Here is a 21896-nt window from a genome sequence, read left to right as displayed (position 1 = left end):
ATTAAGTGGCACCAGGGCATTTTGCTCCCAAGTAAGAATAAGCCCCAAATACTTCTGAATACATTTTAAATACAGTGGAACAAAAGTCTACATACATCTTTTTACCAAACTCACTTATCTTTTGGGTCCTGTGAAAAAGAAGACATGTTAAAGCCCTGCTAATACACAGCATATCAAAGAAACATGTCCTATTTGAAATTCAGAATTGATATATGAGTCAGTTCTGTCTTTAGCTTCTTTACCTTTTAGGTTCATGATTCATTCGCTTACTTGAAGGATATCTGTCAGAATGTCTTTAGCCATTATTTCACAGTCAGACTTTATTCTACGGTCTTGCACAAAATAATAGCGAAATTTCATTTGAGATTATTTTGTATACCTTCTGGTATTTTTCCTCAAACTTTCTTAAACCCTTAGAGAAATAGGCATGGGATTGTGTTAAGGTATTACATAATTGAGGAGCATCACAACTTGTGAACAAGAAAAATGCACCAAAAGCAACAGTCTTTTGGTGTTAAGTGCATAACTTCATTAAAATCTTCTTGTTGGTTGCTGGTCTTCTTATGTAAAAGGAGAAAATGCATCTCCTGTTATGCTAGGCAGAAAGGAAACAAAAGGAAATGGCCTCAAGTTGCACAAGAGGAGGCTTATCTTAGATATTAAGAAAAATTTTTTCATGGAATGGTTGTAAAGCATTGGAATAGACTTCCCAGGAAAGTGGTGGAGGAACCAACCCTGGAAGTGTTCCAAAAATGTGTGGATGTGGTGCTTGAGGACATGGTTTAATGGTGAACATGGTGGTGGTGGTAGGTGGACCGTTGGACTTGGTGATCTTAGAGGTCTTTTCCACTTTTAATGATTCTATTCATCTCCTTTGGAAGGGTAAGTAGATAAGCAGCTAGGACAGAAGGATGCTTTGTTCCTTTCTGTCCTTTTCCCAGGTTTTACTGATATTGCTGCTGTGCCTCTTTCGAAGCATCTTGCACTGCCTGCTACTAGAGCCAGGACAGCAGATTAAACAGGAGGTTACCCTAGTACAATAGATCTCTCCATGTGTTTCATACTGAATTTACATTCAGATGATAACAGCAGCCACTTTTTTTTAAAGTAGGCCACCTGTCCCTCATGCAATTGTGTCAGCTGCTTAGGTTTAAAAATAATTTTTTCTAAAAAAAAGTTCTCATATTAATAGAATCCTCAAATGTAAGATAATGATACAAAAATTATATTGCTCCTAAACTTCAGTGGGGAGGGGTAAATCTTAGCAGTTTTGTATTGCTCATTCATGTTCCAGTCTTTCTTCCTTTTCCCTCTGTTTTCTTCTCCTTTCCCAGCTCACACACAGAGAGACACATGGAGATCATCTATTGATCTGTTCAGCTACTGTTCAGTTTATATTAAAATTTAGGGGTTTCTGTTTTGCGTTACTGGGGGAAAGCCCTATAAACTTTTTGTTGAAGAGGTTGTTGTCTAGTAGTCAGAGGTTTAGCCCAACTCTTCTGTTTCAGAATATGGGTCTGCTGCAAAAAAAAAATCCAAGGCTGAGAAATTAAAAGAAAGCTACATAGGAAAGATGGGATCAGAGGAGTTAGAGAGGAAAACTATTCAGGAGCATGAAGAGAAGATATAGTAGATAAGGCTGAATAGCAAAGAAAACAGGCTAATTCACCTGTCAGTTGACTCTGTGACAATTGTTACAGCACAGCAGTCTTATTTTTTATGCATTTAGTATCATATCCAGAAATCCTTATGATGTTACAGAAAAGCTTTAATATGCCTTTTTAGCTGCCTAGCATCATTCTTCTGATCTTCTAGTTGTTTCCAAAAATGTTACCTGTTTTCCAAAAGAGACTGAGAACATTTTCCATACTTCTGCTTGATGCAGTTTCAGAGAACCATAAAATGGTTTGGCTTGGAAGGGAATCTTAAAGATCCCTGTGGGCAGGGACACTTTCAATTAGACCAGGTTGCTCAGAGCCCCATACAACCTGGCCTTGAACACCTCCAGGGATGGGACATCCACAATTTCCCTGGGTAACCTGTTCCAGTGCTTCACCACCCTCACAGTAAAGATTTTTTTTCCTAATATCTAATCTAACCTACTGTCTTTCAATTTAAACCCATTCCCCCTTGTCCTGCCACTACATGCCCTTGTAAATAATCTTGCCTCATCTTTTCTGTAAGTTTCCTTCAAGAAGGCAACAATTAGGTCATCCCGAAGCCTTCTCTTTTCCAGGCTGAAGAATCCCAGTTCTCTCAGCCTTTCCTCACTGAAGAGGTGCTCCATTCCTCTGATAACTTGGTGGCCTTCTCTGGACTCACTCCAACAGGTCCATGTCCTTCCTGTGCTGGGAACCCCAGAGCTGGATGCAGCACTGCAGGTGGGGTCTCACCAGAGCAGAGCAGAGCAGAGGGGCAGAATCCCCTCCCTGGCCCTGCTGCCCACACTGCTTTGGATGCAGCCCAGGACACGTTTGGCTCTCTGGGCTGAGTGCCCATTGCTAGGTCATGTCCAACCTCTCACCCACCAGCACCCCAAAGTCCTTCTCAGCAGGACTGCTCTCAGTCTGTTCATTCCCAGCCTGTGTTGGTACTGGGGGTTGCCCTGACCCAGGTGCAGCACCTTGCACTTGGCCTTGCTAAACATCATGAGATTCCCATGGGCCCAGTTCTGGAGCTTGTCTAGGTCCCTCTGGTTGGTATCCTGTCCTTCAGGTCTGTCAGCAGCATTGCTCAGATTGGTATTATCTGCATCTAGTTTCCTAGAATCACCTTGCACGCACAGAGATGATAAATTAGAATTTATTTTCATTGTTCCCTGATCTTCCATTTCCCCCCTACAGCCTCTGTCAAGTAAGTACCTGCACTCTTCCTGTATCTGCCAAAGCCTTGCTTCATACAAGAAAAGCATTTATTGAAATGCCACTGTTGTGTATAGAAAGCTCTCTGAAGCTGGAGACAGTGATTTTGGATGCATATATTTTTAGATAGAAAATCAATTTTTGGCTTTAGTCTTAAAGGAAACTGGTTGAAAGAAACGGAACCAGATCTCTTATTTCACAGCTTCTAAAGAGTGTCTGATTTCAGATAGTTTGAATAGTTAAAGAATTACCAAAATCAAACAAGAAAACAGACACCCCTCTGCTCTGTCCCATTCCTAATTATATTAGGAAAAAAATTCTTCCCTGTGAGGGTGGTGAAGCACTGGAACAGGTTGCCCGGGGAAGTTCTGGATGCCCCATCCCTGAATGGGGATTTGGGCACCCTGGTCTAGTGGAAGGTCCACAGCAGGGGGGTTGGACTTTGATCTTCAAGGTCCCCTTCCAACCAAAACCATTCTATGATTTTATGATTCTATGATCCCACAATATATCCAAAGGAAAAAATAGGATAACTTCGAGGTACAGCTTTTTCTGTTTATGAAAGTGAAATAGTGAGGGAAAAGTACAAAGTTTGTTTTAACTTACTGCTTTGTTAAAAAAAAAAATCCGTAGTCTAAATCCAGTTGGATTTTTTTTCTTTCTCATGAGCTTTATCAGAGAGTATAATTGTACAAACCTTCAGATTTTTTTTTCTCTGAAACTATCCAGGGACATTCTCAATAACACATAAGCCCTTGAAAAAATAGTTTCAAAAACTCAGTATCTTTGCCTAGCTGTTGGTTATGAAAACAGCTAATATAGCAATTTCTGAGGAATGTAAACTGTGTAAAGCAGCAAGGTTGGGCAAACGGGAGACAATAATCACGGATTTGTAAGTCTCGGGGAGTTGAAAGAGAGTGGCTGGAGGAAGCACCTCCTGTCTCCAGAGATGCCTCCAAGCTGGACACCGCTAGGAGAGCAGCCGGAGGCGGCGGCCGCTCCCTCCCGAGCCCAGCCGGGCACCTGCGGGGCGGGCGGGCTCCCGCTGCCATTGGCCTGGCGCCGCTTCCCGCCTCCTTTGAAAGCTCGGGAAGGGCGGGCGGCAGCCGTGCCTCGCCAGTCGGGCAGCAGGGCCGGGCCAGGCCGGGACGGGAGCGCCGGGCCAGCGCAGGAGGCCGCAGGTAACCTCGCGCAGCCGGCGGGGAGCGCTTTCTCCGGGTTTTCCCACGTGGGGACGGGGCGGACTCCAGTGAGTTCAGTGAGCGTCACTGGGGTTGCTTTGCTCGTGGGCTCTTCGTGCAAGGTGGTAGCGCTAAGCGACGTTTGTGTGCTTAGGATGGCAGTGCTTGGCTTGGCAGCTTAGTGCTTTATAGTAAGTAGTAGTTTGGTTTTCGTTTGTTTTGTTTTTTTAATTATTTTTGGGGGAATTGACCTGTTAAGGTAGGGTTGCTATCTAAGCAGCTGAACTTGTGCTTGATCAATCTGTGATGATTTATAAACATGTTTCTTAAGGCCCCAGCCTCTCCCGTAGCAGGGTGAGACTGTGTACTTTGGAACTGGTGCTTATGATGGAAAAACTTGTCTTATGATTTCTGTTGTGGCTTATCTTTTCATCCACTTGTTCAGTTGCCAAAAAAATAGTGACATTAATGGTGAACTTACAAGGTAAGCTTTCTCCTTGTTCCAAAGCCCTTGATGATGAAAAAGAAGTAGTGAATGAATCAAAAGTAATAATCTGGAGATCTAGAATTCATGTCATTGCTGAAATGCATCTAATTCCAAATCTGTGGAACTTATTTTTGTTAGGTAGTGTTTAAGGATTTAGCAAGTGTGTATGCTGATGAAGAATCTCTTTGTGGTATAATCTACTTACACTGGGCTTTAGTGTGTTTTACTCTTTCATAATTGAGTGGGAATAATAAATCATTCTGGAGTTACTTCATCTGTTTTAAGGCAGAAGTATCAACTAGCACCTTCACAGATACAACAGGGCTGCCGTGAGAACCAGAGTACAGAATATAATGTTAGACCTGAATAGAAGTAGTTTGCATGATTACCCTGATTTATATGCTACTTGAAGAAAAGGCAAGGAAGAATTGTGAGTGTAATTATGGGAGTGTATGGCACGCTTCAATATAAATTATGTATCTTTTCATCTGCCCTTAACACAGCTGCAGTAAAGGCTACAAATACATGTGAGTCTCATTAGAACATGTGTACTTATACAGTAAATTAGTTCTGAAACTTAGGGTGGGCACAGGTACATATCTTTTCCCTATCAAATTTCTGCACAGAATTCTGCTATGGCTTGGCCACACAAACAAACTTGGAGGTTTTTTGTTGTTGTTGTTTTGTTTGGGGTTTTTTTTGGTAGTAGTACTGTTTATTCTGTCTATAAACTGTAAAGTCAGCTTGAACTAGAAATTTCTATATGGTTCTTGCTTCCCCCCACCGCAAACCCAATCTTTCAGCTTCAGTTCTCCCATGGCAGAACTAAATAGGATTCTGGTGGTAGCTGCTTTTGAAAACTGCTCAAGTGTCTCTTTGGAAATTGTCAGAATTTTAATGCACAGGCTGTCTGTGTTCGTTTATAGAATTACTGTTTCCAATAATATCCCTGCTGATCTCATGAAAGGGGAAAAAAGTAAACAGTAATGAAAAAGATGCTGGGTTTGTTCCAAGTGAAAGGAACAGTAATTTTATTTTTTCCCCTCAAAACTCTGTTTCTGCACTCTCTCCCTCTCATCTGCCTCCCTGGGAGGTGAAGGAGAATGTGGCTTGTATGTGAATCTCCCCATGGAATTGTGTATGTGTGTGCAAGGCTTATTTTTCCTCAAAATAAGTTATCATTTTGCAAGTGTTATCTCTCATGTAATTCCAGTCTGAAAACAATCTTCTGAAGTTAATTTAGTTTAAAGTAAAGATCTAGAGATGTGCTGCTAATTCCTCTGGCGAGTTTTGTGACTTCACAAATATGCTGCTTGCTTTCGAAGGTTTGTTGTTATGCAGGACTTGCAAACAGTTGTTACTAGATTAGTTCAAGACCCTCTCCTGCAAGCTGCTCCACACAGATCCACCTCTGAGCTCTTCACTTCAGCCTCTTATCTGCATGGATGGGCTTGTGGGGTTGGGTGTGAAGAGTAGCCTTGAGCAGAGTGAGAAAATGTACTGCTATTTTTTACTTATTTAAATGTAGTGCTTCAGAGAATATTATTTAAGAGTAATGCCAGTGTTTCAGCTTACTGATCTATCTAAATTTGGAAAAATGCCAGTAAAGTTTCCAGTCTTTGCTTTCAACCTTATTTAAGTGGCTCTTTTTTTTTATTAAGGAAAACTAGGGGAGGCCTCTGTTTAGCCTTTGTTGTATGTATATGTATGTTTTCCTATAGATACTTCTTTTTTCACTTGCATTGCTATCTCTACTCTTGGTCTATTACTCTGTCAGTTATTATCCTCTCTTTATAACAGCTTGAAGTAAGCTATGATTCTGCAAAGGCATGCATGTGATTGTGTACGCAATAAGGCACATGTAGATATCTTTGTAATCAGTTAAAAACAAATCGCCTGCCCATGGTACTTTTGGGGTTTTTTTTCAGATTTCATTTTAAAGAAGCCATTACCCACTTAGGAGAATTGGAGGGGTGGCAGGGGGATCACAGTGGCAGTAAAGAGAGCTGTGAGGTTCCAGCAGACTTCTTTGGTTCGGCACTACAGGTGTGTATGTGCATTCACTTAGCAACAGGAACAGCAGTAGCCTTGAATTGTTTATCTGGTTATAAGAGACTGTTTGCATTAAGCCTGCACGAGATAAAACTTGGAAATCCTGGCACTCTGTCTGTAGCAGTGCTCTGGCTGTCACTGTTGGACTAGAGTAGTTTCCCTGTCCCACAGAAATCTGAGAGTGCGGAAAATTTTTCCACTCTGTGCTGGAATAAAGGAGATTCTCTCTTCCCTTCCCCCAAGCTTTTGTGGAAAAAAACAAAGTGTGAGCAACCCAAGCATAATAGCCAATAGCTGGGTGAAGGGGGCTTTCCAGGGGTGTGATGAACAGAGGGTCAGGTGCCTTCCTCGAATCCAGCGCTGTGTGCCGGGCCACCGCTCTGTCATGTGCGCGCTCGGCGCTGGAGCCGGGTGACTAAGGCAGGACAGGTGTGTTTCGGTGAGGATGAGGTGACACCTTCTTCCCCCTCCCTTCCTCCCCCGCCAATCACGTGTTTCTTACACTGGAAAACTCCCAACAAAATCTGGCTGCTACGTAATGATGGGGGAACTCTTTTTGAAAACAAGGGGGGGGGGGGGGGGAATACCCCTCCACCCACCGCAAAAAAAAGGAGGGGAAAAAAAAAACCCAACAAAACCAAACAAAGCCCCCCCCCCAAACAAAACCCCAAGGAACGCCAAGTCCAGAGGCGGGGGTGAAACACTTGAAGCAGGGGGTTTCAGTGACAGTCATCGGTCACGTAAGCAGAGTTGGGGAAATCAAATCCCCCGGCAAAACCGGGAAGCCCGTGGCGGCGGAGGGCAGCGCCGCTCGGCTGTGGCCTGGCCGCGGGGGCGGCCTCGGCACCTGCCCTCGCGCTGGCTGCGGGGGCGGGCCGTGCCCCTCCCGTACCAGGCGTTTCCGGGGGGGCAATGCAGGTGTGGGTGTCCCCTTTTGCAGACTAACCCGTCCCTTGCCCGGCGGCAGCGGGGCTGAGCCGTTCCCCGGGAGAGCCGGGGCCGAGCGAGGAGCAGGCGGGCACGGCAGAGGGGCCCGGGGGGATGCGCCCGCCCGGGGCTGTCGCGGCCCCGCCGAACCCCCGCGGCCCTGGCACAGGCGCGCGCCGGGGCGCTGCGGGCGCGCGGCCCCGCCGGGAGGGGGCGGCGCGCGGCGCGCGCGCGCAGAGGCGCGCGGGCGGGCGGGGGGAGGGAGGGGCGCGCGGGCGGGCGGGGCCGGCACCTTGTGCGGCGGGCGGGGGCTCCGAGAGGTCCGGCCGGTCCGGCCGGCCCTGCCCCGGACAGCGGCGGCGGCGGTAGCGCCGGGGTGAGTCACTGCTTGGAAATGGAGTGGGCGGGCGTGCGCGTAGCAGAATGAATGATGTCAGGGAGCACCGCGGCGAGCGTGAGGCTCGCGGCAAACACGGCGGCGGCCGCAGCCCCGAACGAGCGCTGCCCCCGGCGCCCCCCGGCCCGGAGCCGCCCTCCAGCGGGAGAGCCCTTCCAGCTGCGGCACTGCTGAGGCAGGAAACCTCTGCGAGAAGTGTCGCCTCCGCCGACGCCCTTAAAGCCGGTCCCTTTCGCCGGGAAGGAGAAGAGGCTGAGGCTGGGAGAGGAGCAAATTGCAGGGGAAGATAGAGATTGTGGCAAACTTTCTAGCTGCTTCTGCCTGCTGCTACCTCACTGGTGGGAGTGTCTGGCCATAAGGAACTGCAAAGCCCAAACCTCAGAGCCCTGAGGCTCCTAAAAAGACTTTCTTTGGAGGGGGAACTGCCAGCGGTGCAAGCTTTTGCATGTACAGCTGAGTAGGTAAGTTGGGAACGGCACAGGTGGATTAAAAGTGTGGCATACCACAGGTACGCACTTGGAGAACCGTTTTCACAGAAGACCTACACGCGTCAACTGGATAGAGACTGGGAAGAGCAATCCCATGCTTGTGCTCTCTTCAATTTCTAGAGTTTGAGGCCCCTCTAGGGAGGGCACCTGCTGTTTTAATTTCTCTTGCCAATATGTAATTTATGGAACATACCTAGTTTTTGAGTTAAATTGTATGTTTTTGGTGTGGGCAACGTGTACGTACCCCTTAGAGCAGTTCCGCATACCTAGCTGCTCAGGAGGGGACTTCACAATGTGGGATTTCAGCTCAGGAAGATAAAGTGTTGTTGTAAGGATCATAAGGGTGTTGTAAAGGTGTTTTGTTATAGGTGGCTTTTTCCTTATTGCATATGTGCTCTGTTGAAGCCACTCTTAAACTCCCTGAAGTGCTGCTGAACTAAACTTCTTGCCTTAGTGGCAGGGTGCATTTCTATTAATGTTATGTTTCTGGCATAAATTTAGCTTAAAATCCTTGTGAAAAGTACTTAATGCTTAATCTTCTGGCAAGGTAATAAGACTAGGATACGATGTAGAGTAGCTGTTGTTCAGTTTTATCCATTTATAAACATTTTATTTCTTTTGAAGACCTTAGAAAATTAAGTATCTATCTGTCCTCAAATCACTTGACAACTATTAATTTATGCACAGTTAATTATACCAGTGAATGGTTCCATAGAAGTATTAGCATAACCTGAGCAGGTGCATGGTACTTCATCTGAGACAGCAGGCCTTACAGGACTTCTGGCAATCTTCACTTTAAATCACATTTATTAAATGGTTTGTCCAAAATCAATTTGCTTTTTTTCATTATATTTAATGTAGTTGCTTAGGTGTATTATAATTTGACAAGGCAGGTTTTTCGAGGCTCTGTAGCCTTAAATACTTTCTTGCTGTGAAACCAGTAGCTTTTATTCCTTATTTTGCCCTATCTTAAATAATCCAGGTCTTAATCTACTAGAAAGGTCAATGAGCTTGCTTCCATATTTATTTCTTTTTAGGTTGTTAGTTCAAAGTCAGACATGGATTATCACATTCTACTGAAAAACATACTTGTCTCTATCCTCCAGAGAAATATTCCGGTGTACCCTGTGTAGTATGTCAGAGGGTATTGGACAAATCAAGTGGTGATCAGGAGAAACTTTAGGTGAAAATCTAAGGGGACAACAATAGTAAGCTGATAAAGGCCCCTAATGAGGTAGATTTCTGTGCTGTCCTTGAAGTGAATTTATACAATGGAGAAATGACAGCTTGAAGAGAGCAAAAGTAGATTGTTTTTTAATCATGGGTTGGTAATCTCAATCTAGAATGCCTCTACCCCTGAATTTTAAATATTGAGCCATGGTTGGTATGTTGATAAGCATCTACTTTTCTGCATTATAAAAGTGTGTTGTAATTGTGATATTGTAAGGCAGAAATTAATTCAAAACTTAATGTTTCAAGTAGACATCAGAAGTGTTATATCGGGGATGCAGTATTGTGAAAAACTGAAGATTTCCTTATCAATGCAAAAAACCCCAGCCTACACACATACCTCCCTATCTCTGGAAGAGCTGCATAAGAGACTTAATCTCAAGTATTTTTAATTCTAAAAACTGGAGTTCTTTATTTACAGTGTATGAATATAGCATATTAAAGGTATGAAGACTGAAAGTGTATTGATTTTTTTTTTTAAGGATGAACAAAATAAGTATTGAAACAAGCAATGGTTTTAAAAAATCAGTAGCCTTTTTTAAGGAACAGAAAATGTAAAAGAAGGTTTTTGAAGAAGTAGCTCATTGCACTTAAATCTCCTGGAACAGAGGTAGACTTTGAAGATACGAATTTTGTAATAAAATTGCATTAATCTTTTGTTTGAATTATTTTTTCTAATTTTGGTGGGCTGTTGGCCTGCAGTGTTACTTGATACTGTTTGTGGCGAGTGGACAATATAGATGCTGTGACATATTATTTAGTATGGCTATGGTATTGCACTAGTCCGGCCAGATGCTGGGAAGATTAATGTAACACTACGTCCACTGTCTTCAGAGATCTCTCTCTGCTGGGAGAATTGTTTGTACCATGGACACCACTGTCCCCAAAGATGCTGTGCACACTAAGAACGTCGGGCATCCAGGCACCACTGTCCCAGCAGATGCTGAAGACCTTAAGAGCTGCTAATGGGAAAGTTTTATGTAACACAAATAGCTCTGTCTTATCTTTCAAACAGAAGGTCTATTTTGGACATTTCTTAACTATACTGAAACTCAGCTGTTCTGGTGAGGCTCAAGAATGTTAATAACCACAAGTGTCTCCTGTATGAGGATGCTTGCTTAAGTTAACACTAACAGTTACCACTGTTTCTCTTCCCTAAAATCTTGTGGGGATATGAGTAATACAAAGAATGAAGTACTTCTTACCAATGTAATTGGTATTGGAAGTCTATAGCTGTTGATAGGAATTTTAATAGGACCAAAATATATAGTGAAAGTGAATCAGCTTTAGGGAAACATGGTACTTACCCTCTAGCTAACATATATGCAGTATCTGTAAAATAAGCAGACTATTGTGTGTTGAGGTGGTGCTTGTGGTTGCTGAGTAAAACTTCCTGCTTCACTGTGTCAGGTGGGTCCTCTTGTCTGCAATCTGGTGGCATTAAAAAATGTTGGAGTCTAGTCTGTTGTGCAGATGAAGAAACAGTTGTCAGAGTATCTGAGGCTGTTGAGGTGATCATTGCAAATAGAACGGTTCTTAATGAAACATTGTTCAGGTCTAGATCCTCAGAGAAGGTAATGAGCATGATTAATCGGGAAAACTTCACTGCATTCATTCTGACAAGAGAATTGGATAGCAAAAAAGCATGTATTCAGTATTTAATTACTTAATTTTTTCAGAAAAATAGTTTCTCCAATATGTAACGCTAGAATGGGAGAATGTCCAGTTCATTTGAAGGTACCTGAACAAAAAAATCAGGTGTCACTTAGCCCTGCTGTTGCTTACCCTCTCCAGCTGATAACAGGTTAACTTTCAACTGCCATGTATAAATTTCAAGGACATCTCACTTTTTTTAAAGTTTGTATACAAAAATAAAGTTGCTGATATTGTGGCCCTGTGAGGGTGCCAAAGTCTGAGCTTTGTGGTCGCACATTGCAATGTCTTCCTGTTCCTGGCTTTTCGTCTGGCCTTAGAATTCATCTCTTTCTGTGCTGTTCTGTAGTCTTCTGTTTCCTTTTCTTTATATGTAGAGATTTCCTCAGGCTGAATCTTACTAGGATTCTGTGCCATGCAATAAGCTTCGCACTAAGCTTTGCAGTGTTATTGTGTCTATGATTGCTGATGCAAATTTGGGTTAGGGTTGTATACCTGTTCTTCCCTGGGGAAATGCTGAGCCTCTTGGGCTCAGTACTGGATGTTTTCAAAAGTTGCATCAGCTTAATTTGGGTGATTTAAGATGAACTGATGCAGAACACTCAGGAATATGTTTGCTTAAGAATGGCTAAATTTAAACTAAATTCCTTCAGGATTACTTTTGATTTAGCAGTAATCTGAAATCTTAAATGGAACATACAGAGTTGGATTCAGTATTTCAGATAAGATGTAAGTGTATCGTGGCTGAAACTGGGAAAAAAGTTTGGAGTACAAATAATGATTTCAACTACACTAAGATTACTTTGATGGTGGAAGAGATGGATATCAAAAAAGAAATCAACGAAAGTGAGCTACAAACCCCAGGAATATTTAAGGTGTTTTTTCTAATCCCCCATCTGAGAATTTACAAACTGCCTGCAGCAATTTATGATCAGTGGTTTTCAAAAGGTCCCCAGGCAATTAGTAATGTTCTTAGTGAAATATGCTTCAGAGGCAGGTTTACCTGTTAGTTTCATAAACCAGTATGGCCCATGTAAAGTTCTGTAACTTCCATGCATTTGGGAAAGAAAATCTTTTTGCCTAGACTGCTTGTTGATATCTTAGGCCTGTGTCAGTCTTGCTGCTACTGTAAATTTAAATATTCCAAGGGTGAAGTTTTAAGTACCAATATGGACTAAATCCATATAATAAAAAAGCCCAGTATTAGTACATTTATCCAGTTTCTGTCTTTATGCAGGTTCTGATAGAAAAGTGTCACTATGAGCATCAAAACTTACTGGAGTTTGCATTTGTAGTGTCTAACTTAGAGAAGGAGGGGTTTTTGTTCTGCTTGACCATACATCAATGATTTTTATTTTGGTTGGTTGGTTTTAGTTTTTTTTTTTTTTTTTTTTTTTTTTTTAATTTGAGTTAACTATAAAATAAATGGGAGTCTTTAATCCTATCAGAGTGCAGAAATCTGTCCAGCCTCAAAGAACAGGCCTCTGGCACAGCTTGTCTAGAACCTGGATCTTTTAAGACCTAGCTTAAAGCCCTACGCAAATGGGAGTGGTTTTCATTTCTTGAAGTATTACTACAAGTATTTTGGCATATGTTACCTCCCCAGAAAATCTTTAATAGAACACTTGCATGTGTAAAAGTCCTTTATTAAGAAGTCACCTGCTTTCACTACTTGTTTTTTTAATGTTGAAATATGTTTGCATTTTCTCATTTTTCTCTTTTTGGAGTATGTATTCTGCTTAGCCTCCTAAGATCTTAAACTGTTGTGTGATGAGTGTTGAATGACTTCTCACAGTTTGTTTCAGTCATGTGAAATGTACATAACAGTGACAAAATGTTTACTTATGCACACACCCAAGTTCCTGCTTATGTCCACTCTAGTGCTGGAGAATTGGTTAGTGGAGCAGAGCTAAATAAGGAGACAGTCTCCAGACTTTTTTTCCCCAGTTTCAGCCATGTTATGCTTATGTCCTATCCAAGAAACTAAATTCAACTCTGTATGCTCCATTTAATATTCCAGACTACTGTTAAATCAGAAATAATGAGACAGCCTGCTTATTTAGGTGACATAATTTGCTGAAGAGAAGCAGCAGTGGAGAAGGTCATGCCTCATAGTCATTAATTCGGTCTTTCATCTGGAGGGCATGATATAATCCTATGGCTTGTTGATAGTTCTAGTATGCTTCTACAGTAATTACAGTTTATTTGATTATTTTTTAATTTCTTTTTTACTTCCCCAAATCAGCCTTGTAGATGGGAAACTGCACTCGCTCTCTGTAAATGCTTTATGCCAAATACCACTGCCCATGTCTTGGTCTGAGACTGAACACAGACTATATTGGAGTAGACTGCTCCCATCACTGCAGTTGCTTCAAAAGGACATCTTAGAAACTGTAGTGCTGTGTTACTGTCTTAACAGTGCTAAGACAATGCTTAATGTAGAATTCTATTTCATCTTCTGCCAGTTATTCTGATTATTCCAGTTATTACAATTTCAGTAAAAAATCAAAAGCATTTAAACTGAAATTCTGAAAGCACTCTTTTGTTTTGGTAGCATTTTTTTGTGTAATACTGAGAGAAATTAATTCTTATGACTCTAATTTGTATTAGTTCATAAGTGCTGGTTTTTTCTGGTAAGTTAACTTTTTCAGGCGTGTATAGAAATTATTGTGGCTTAAACTGTCGTGGCTTAAAAAGTTAACTCATGGTACTTTTAGTTTGTTTGTATTTGGAGCCTGACAAAAGTGCTACCAAAGCTTGTGGTTTTTCCCGTTTTTATAATACTGTACTAATCTGTAAGGATGCAAGGTAAGAGTTCCTTACAATACCACTCTCATAACCATGAGCTTGTCTTCATTTAATTTTACTCAGATTTTGTATATTAGTTTGAGTGTCACTTGACAAGAGCTCATTCTTGTCTTCTGGCATACCATCTTGGTCTTTTAGAGGCCAAAACTTGGCCTCTAAGATTAGCCTCTTATTAATTTATAAGTAACAATTAATATACTTGCTTAAGCTGCAGCTACTGAAATGCAGAATTTTTCTCAGAATTGTTGCAAATTGCTTTAAAAGCATGTGTATACTTTGCACACAGCTATGGGAATGATCTTGAAATTTTGGGGGAAAAAAAAAATCAACTCTACTTGATGTGGAAAATGTGCCAGAAAGCTAAAGGTGGTCTGTCCTCCAAAGTGAAACTGTCTATCTCCATTCTGCGAGAGAGCACATTGGCTGAAATGGTTTGAATCCTACTATTGACTATTAAAAGTGCTCCTGTACTAACATAGTAAAACAGCATTCCAGTGCTTGTTTTCCTAGAAATCTTTTAACTTTCATGATGGACTTCAGTCTTGAGAGGAAGGGCTGTAGCATCCTATTTGGCTCTGGAGCAAAAAGTGTTAGAGATGTTGCTCCTTCCAAGGTGCCATAGTGAGCTTAGAAGTTAATTTGGAAGTTAATATTAAGGCAACTTACTGAAGAGTTCTGCGCTATGGGTTTAAACTTCTGTCCAGTGCAGTGATAGTATCCTGAATTTTCAGATTATTCAGAATTCATCTTCTTAGCAATAACTATGACCTGGAAACTGAATGCTACACAGCTGAATGGCAAGTGCTTTCCAGTGAGAATGATTTTCTTATTGGCCTTTGTTTTGTCCTCTGCAGTAACCATGGTCATTACCATCACCTTCCTCTATGCGGGTCTTAAAAAAATGGCTCATCTATTTCCATATGTGCAAACAGGCATAAGTGTTATGATAAGTAACATTTTTTCATTCTTCTATTGGGAACAAATTATGTGAAGTAGGGTAGGATAATGTGTTTCTCTCTGATAAAGTCAGTAGCTTGTACTGACCTTTAAAAATTAAGGTGGACGAAATAAGTCTTAGCTGACCAACAAACATCACAAGGCACAATTCCTGTCAAATAGCAAAGCTCAAGTAGTTTGGCTAAATAATTATACTTCTTGCTCTAGAAGTACTTTTCTTTGATATGAAGTGTTTGGATTTTTTTAAAAGCATAATTTTACAGATTGCAGGCAGTTTATGCTTTCTTGTGTACATTACTTCCTAGTCACTGGACAATCTGAACGGTAAGCCGCATGGGTCAGTTTTACTATGCAGAACGAATGTTCCCATAAAAAGTTTCTGGTTTGGGTTTTTTTTCCTTAATTTGTACTAAGAGAAAGTTTAATATGAACTCTTAAACATCATACAGTTTGACTAAACTCTTTTGCTCTCATGTTTGCAGAGCTCAGAACTGAGTGACTGAATTTAAAATGGGATCCTATTCCCCTTCAAAGGCTGGGAGGGCAGAGAAGAGTGACAAGAAAGCAGAAGCTCTCTGTTCTGTTATGCTGCATTAAGGGCAAACACTAGAACCATGTTCTTTTACCTTACTCATAACTCCTTTTGAGTGTGTGCGCACGTGTGCTTTCTTCCTGTTCTCCCTCTGCATCCTGTGGTAGTAGAATCAGGCACAAAGCTTTTAGCACTGCAAGCCTTTATAGAACATGTGATAGAGACAACACAGCTTAGTCAAAATTTGACTGTGATGTGTGTAACATGCAGAAAAAGTTCTCTATTAGCAAAGTCTCTATTGCAGTTACAAGGCCGGCTACAGGAGGAATATTGTATTTAGGCTTCCATAATTTGCTCAAAGAACCATTATCTTGATTAGTCTTCCATAATGCTATTGTGAAGGTGCTTCTGATTTTAATGGTTTGTATTGGTCAGCAGGTTTTAGACTGGTATTACATAGCTTATGATTTGGTCATGCATTGATGAGAATGTAACATGAAAAAGGTACTGACACGTATTTATAGTGATATTCTATAGTGTTTTCAATTAGAGAAAAAGGCTTTCTTCTTTCATCAAGAGGCTTGTAAACTGCAGTACAGTATGTTTGGTGTTGTGTATCTGTAGTAGTGTGATTCAATGCAGTAAAAGACAGTCTTGGTGGACAGAAAATGTATTGTTATTTAGGATGATGTTTTTGTCTTGTCCCTATTATGACAGTTTTAAAACACTGGTTCAACACCTCTTATCTCCTTTTTTTGTGAGTCCTGTAGTCTAGGACAGTTTCAAAGGTTGAGTTAAAGAGCAAAGGCAGCCTCTGCTTCTCTCCTTCCCCACCCCAGTTCTGTGTCATTTTAAACTTAACAGCTATGTGAAGTGGAAGTACATGTACAGAGAAAGTCCACTTACGATTTCTTGGGCATTGTTTGAGCTATAGAGTGGCTGCTGATTGATATCTTCTAAGTCTCATCATCTTTGACACAAAGTCATTATGAGCAAAATGTCGGAGTTAGTGTGAGGGAACAGATAAAGATGTTTCACCTGAAGCAAGTCTGTTTGGGGAACTGAAGGTATGTAAACCAGATGTACCCAGGAACTGACACATATCTTAGCTCAGCAGATCCTTCTCCTTCTTCCTGTGGATGTCAAGGCACCAAAACTAGTTTTGGCCTGATATTTAATATACAGCCTGATAAAATGTTAAGTCTAGCCTTGTCTGAGAGGACCTTTGTCTGTTTAGATGGGTCTGCCTCTTAGCCAGGCAGCACCCATAGAGTGATTGCACATGAGATACGTTTGCAGATAACCAAACTGTATGTCAGATTTTCATGCTAGTGCCTGTCAAAGAACATGTAGCTTTTTACCTAACAGTTAAAGCTCTAAGAGTCTGTGGGTGTGTGAGCCCCTTATCTTGTGTTCTTCTGTCTCCTGTATATGTTAAGAAAGTGGTTTGTATAGTTAGACTGAACAGTCAGTACCTGTTCCAGTAGGGTTTTTTATTTGGTGTTTGTTGGAAGGTTTTTTTGTTGTTTGTTTATTGTTTTGTGTTTGTTTTTTTCAATTGCCTACTGTGAAATCTGCACCTTAGATCAAATGTTGAGGGTTTAGAGGCAATTCAGGTTCTTCCTGGAAAGTGTCTCAGTATGTGTGTATGAATATTCAGTGTTCTGGTGTCTGAATATGCTTAAGGAATTTTACTGCAAATTTTTATCCTGGACATTTCAGGTGATTGTCCTGACTGACTCCTTGCAGAAAGAGATCAGTTTATGCTCTTGTCCCATAGAAGCAGAATTGAACAAATGTCAATTCTGTTTAAATCTGTTTTATAAATCTTACTGTCAGACATAAGGAAACTCTGGGAAACTGAGAACATTTTCTGAACAATCCTTTTTAGATTAGGGTAGTTACTCTGTTGGAATTGAACTATTAAACTTCAATTCATGATTTGTTTGAGTGTAGTCTGTAAAGCTGTCTCAGGAATGTAGGAAAATGTAGGCTTTGGCAGATGCCTTCATTCTAAAGATGTGGCACTTCTTTTCTGCATAAGACCCACACATCTGAGTATTCAATACTTAAGGCAGCTCACAATATGCATTACCTGAAAAGGCAATCAGATTTGTTCAGAGGTTGGACCTGTTTTTGGGGCTGACTTGTTTGCAGTCTTTGCTGTAATGTAACACTGCTGTGTATAAAACCTGTTTCTTTTGTGCTCTTTGTTTTTCATGAGATATGGAGCTCATCTGGAAGGTTTTGGGGAGGAATAATATACATGCTGTAGGGCATAGATTCTTGTCTGAAGGTCTTAAACTGTGAAATTCTAACTCAATTTGTGTCTTATATTAGAACAGCATTTTTCATTCCTTGTGTTAAAAGACTTTTTTTTGGTCAGTTTTTTTACTTTTTTCAAGTTAAAGTATTAGGAGGGAGAGAAAATAGATCTGCTCTTGGATTTCAGATAAATTTCTTCTGTTCTTTACCAACGAAAGCCAATGCATGGGTAACTTGTGATCCACTGTCTTTGTTTATATGGATTTACAATACAGATAACTGCACTTCATGTGGTTAAATAAAATTAACACTGAACTTTCATAAGTTACAAATGCATGGCCTAGACTATTGGCATGAACTGACTAGTTATACTTCTGCACTCGGAGTGGAGCAGCTTAACATGGGCTGGACTATGCTAGTATCTCAGCTTGGCTTCTGCTTCCAGATAAATAAAATATGCCTTTCTGGGTGGCAGCTTTTATGGCTAGTCCTGAACCATCCCCATCTTTGTATGTTGTCTTGATAAAGAAATGTTAAGAGGTTCCCTGAGCTGGGATTGGTATGGAATGTTTCAGGCCATCTTCCTGGTCTGCTCCAGCTGTCATTAACATCTTAGCACGCCTCATGTGTTGTGGTTGTAGCCTAATGTAATGTGGATTTTTTGATTTCTTCTTAATTGGCTTGCATTAGTCTAGAAGGCAGCTGCCTCCCTCCTCGGCATACCTGTGACTGCTCCTGTGGAGGTGTTTCTTGTTACACAGTGTCTGTCGTGTGACGCGTGGTATTCACGTGTGTAATATTGTCCTTGTCATGTGACTGTTCTGTGCTTCAGTTGTGCGCCTTTGAAATGGTGAACTTAACCCACCTTTTAAAGTAGTGCTCAAATGCAACTGACATGGGGACCTTCTAGGATAAATCCCTGTGAGACTTCTCTTCATTCCCTTTGCTGCCTCTCTAGAACAGGTTTGAATTTAGGGCAGTCTTGGTGCCACTGCTACTTGGATGTGCTGTCTTACTCCTGGCAAGATGATACTCAGAGGAGAGTAGCTGAGAGCAAAGGCCTGTGCAGTAGCTCTAGCTGCAAAATGACCATGCAGGAGCAGTTCCTGGAACAGCTGATTTGAGCAGAGGCTGTGTTGTGCAAGCCCTTGTGCTGGCCTGCATTTAGCTAGGTAAGTACCTTAAAGAGTGGCCTTAGTTGCTGTAGTGCTATGTTAATGAAAGCTCTTGAAATCCAAGCCACTATTGTCTAGATTTCAAGTTATGCTCTAGACAACAATTTTTTTAGATTATGCCAATTTGTCCTAAATTTAGAAGATTACTTATAAAGCCAGAATGTGATCTGTCCTTGCTGATAGATGCAGATCTCTTGACATATTTGGTATTTTTGAGGAAAACTTATGCAGGAGTGCAGCAGAAATAGCAGTATGTAGTAAGATAGTGCCCTCCTTCATGGAAAAAACAGTTGGTAGACCAGAATAATTGTTATTACTGTGCCCTAATTTTGCCACATTCTGCATTCTCTTCTTTTAAAACTGATTGGTACTATTTCCATCTGAACACTTGGTTCTCTCCTTAGACTTTTGTAACCGATCACATGGAACTGGTTGGTTCACCACTTATTTACTTTACACCATGGTTACTTAGCACCCATTCACAACATCACTGGTCTCAGGGAGTCTAGAGATCAGACTTACTTTGTCTTAAACAGTTCTGTTGGCTGCAGTTCTGACTGGGGAACGGTTTATAGAATTTATTTTTCCCTCCACATTTCAGCTAGTCGATGTGGCACCTCTTTGGCCTCCCTTCTTCTTCCCAAATCAATGTGTATATAGATTCTGCTGGACATCAGGATAAGAATACCATAAAGTGCTTTTTGGATAATTTTAATAAAATGCTTTCTATTTTTATGTAAGCTTTAGTTCTAGAACCTCCCATGAAAATGTGACCAAGAATTATGATATACGTTTGGAAATCAATTTTTCCAAATGTCCTTCCTGAAATGTCTTTTTCGATCACACACTCTTTACTACTTCTGTCCCAAAAATTTTCATGGGCAGTAAGACAAAGGTCAGAGGTGTTCCTGGTTTCCAGCTTGTGGTTTTTTTTCTGTGGCAATAGTATCTTGACTCAAAATTTAAAGTGACAGTAGTGTTACTTAAACAAAGAAATGGAAAATAAATTATGTTCAGTGCAGCACACTGTGCAGCTAGTATGAATGCCATTTATCAGGCAGTTTGATTGGCCAGCTTGTATTTCCACTTCACATTCAAGCTTATTTGGTTTGAGTCATCATTTGCTTGCTTATACTTCTAAAGATAACAGGTTCAGTGATGACCGGAAGCCTTCCTTGAGCACAACACGTAGCTTAAGGTGTGGAAGTTGCTCCTTGAGGTATGTGATGATACAGTGTAATATAAATCATTCTGTGTAGATTGAGAGTCACCTCAGTACTTTCATGACAGGTTTTACCAATTGGTAGGATAAGATCAATGTAATTTCAGTCATTAATTTAATTTGTACCTTTTTAGTTATGTTGTGTGTGCATGGGCAAGATGTAGATGTTATAAAGCAGTTGTGTGATCTTTGTGTAAGACTCTTAATGATGGCTTCATAGGAGCAATGCTAAAGATACTATTCAGCTGTTTTCTTGCAGAAATAGTTCTAGTCCTGCAGTTTTAGTAACTGGGAACTTGAACATCACCAACTTCCTTCTTTTCTGACTAACTTGGTTCTTTAAATCCTTCTTAAAAGTTTTTTAAGAAGCAATAGAATTCTCAAACTATTAGGTGAAAAGGGGAAGGCAAATAAATGAAAGCATTGCTGTGAATGGTGAAAGCCTCTATGCTGAGTCTCATGAGCGGCTTGGCATAAAGAAATTTTGTTATTGCCCTGGTGTTCAATGCAGGGTTGTTCTTAGCGAAGGCTGCAGTTCATCAGGGAATAATGAAGGGAGGTTTGAATTATTTTGGAGATGTTTAGTTAGGTTCTTAAGTAGTAGCTCTGTGAGGGGCAGTAAAAACACATTAATAGGATTCTTGGCCTCTTTTTCTGACCTCTAGGGTGAGGCTGAAATGGAGATAGCAAAATATCTGGGAAAGGTATTACAGAAAGGTTTTAGATTATAATTATTATTTTCCACTGCTGTCCCACTGTTACCATCCTCTCAGAAAATTTGTTTAACAGTGATACCTTGTGTTGTGGGGAGATAGTTTGCCAGGCAAGAGAAGTGATTATCCCAGGGATGTGAGTGTTCTTTTGTCAGTCTGTGGCAGAAACAAAAATGAAGAAGGAAGTGTTGAAGTGCATAGTACTTAAGTGTTTAGTATTTAAAGTTAAACAGTGTCTTTCCTGAATTAAATAATGTAAAAAGGAAATGTTTTTTCTTGTCAGCATAATGTGGAAAGTATTTTCTTCTATTAATAGAAAGCTTTGAGCTAATGGAATACTTGTTCAAGTTTAAAGAAAACCATGGGACTGCATTGGAAGCTTAGGTTGTGATGCCTTTTTTTAACTGTGTAGTGCTTCAAGCTGATGTGTAGAACTTCAGTGAAAAACCCAGTTACATATAGGAAGCTTGATACAATTTTGCTTATTGCAAACTGGAAGCTTGAAGAGTATATTATGAAAGGGTTCTTTGCTGCTCTGCTAATCCCTAAGTAAACATCTGGATTGATCACGGTAAGTGCTGAAATTGGTCAGTACTCTTAACTTCTTGGTGTTAGAATTAAATTTACCAGGTTTTAGTTCTGAAAGTGTGTCAAGAAAAGCTGAAGGGGGGGGGAGGAAGTGGGAAGGAAGCATCTAGGGTATGAGCTGGATGTAGATTTGGATGTCTGAGCCTGTAAACAAACGGCTTGAATGAGAGATCTGTGTATTCCCATCTCTATTTGACTGGGGGTGCTGTTTGTGATGCGAGAGCCTTAGGCTGTTGCTGCTTGGTGGTAGGCGTGGCAAGAAGGTAGGGGGGAAGACCAGAATAGGGACTACATCATGTTTCTTGATGAGTTTTAGTCACTCTGTGTATTGTGAGCAGTAGATGATGTATTATGTCGGCA

At 41.0% G+C, this 21896-nt stretch overlaps 1 protein-coding gene across 2 annotated transcripts in view; it reads left to right on the top strand.

The window, feature by feature from the left end:
* Window positions 1-3984: 3984 nt before the first annotated feature.
* The window catches only part of SGMS2 (sphingomyelin synthase 2), a 36790-nt gene continuing 18878 nt past the window's right edge, over window positions 3985-21896 (top strand). Inside the window, exon 1 of one of the 2 annotated variants that reach the window (XM_082282185.1) lies at window positions 3985-4042. The gene's annotated coding sequence lies outside the window, so the exon portion shown is untranslated. Of the gene's footprint in view, window positions 4043-8264; window positions 8367-21896 lie in introns of those variants that run through there. The other variant, XM_082282184.1, reaches the window with a different exon arrangement.

This window comes from Coloeus monedula (genome assembly GCF_965178545.1).
Source record: "Coloeus monedula genome assembly, chromosome: 5".
NCBI classification, from domain to species: Eukaryota; Metazoa; Chordata; class Aves; order Passeriformes; family Corvidae; genus Coloeus; species Coloeus monedula.
This window is presented reverse-complemented; position numbering and strand designations above follow the sequence as displayed.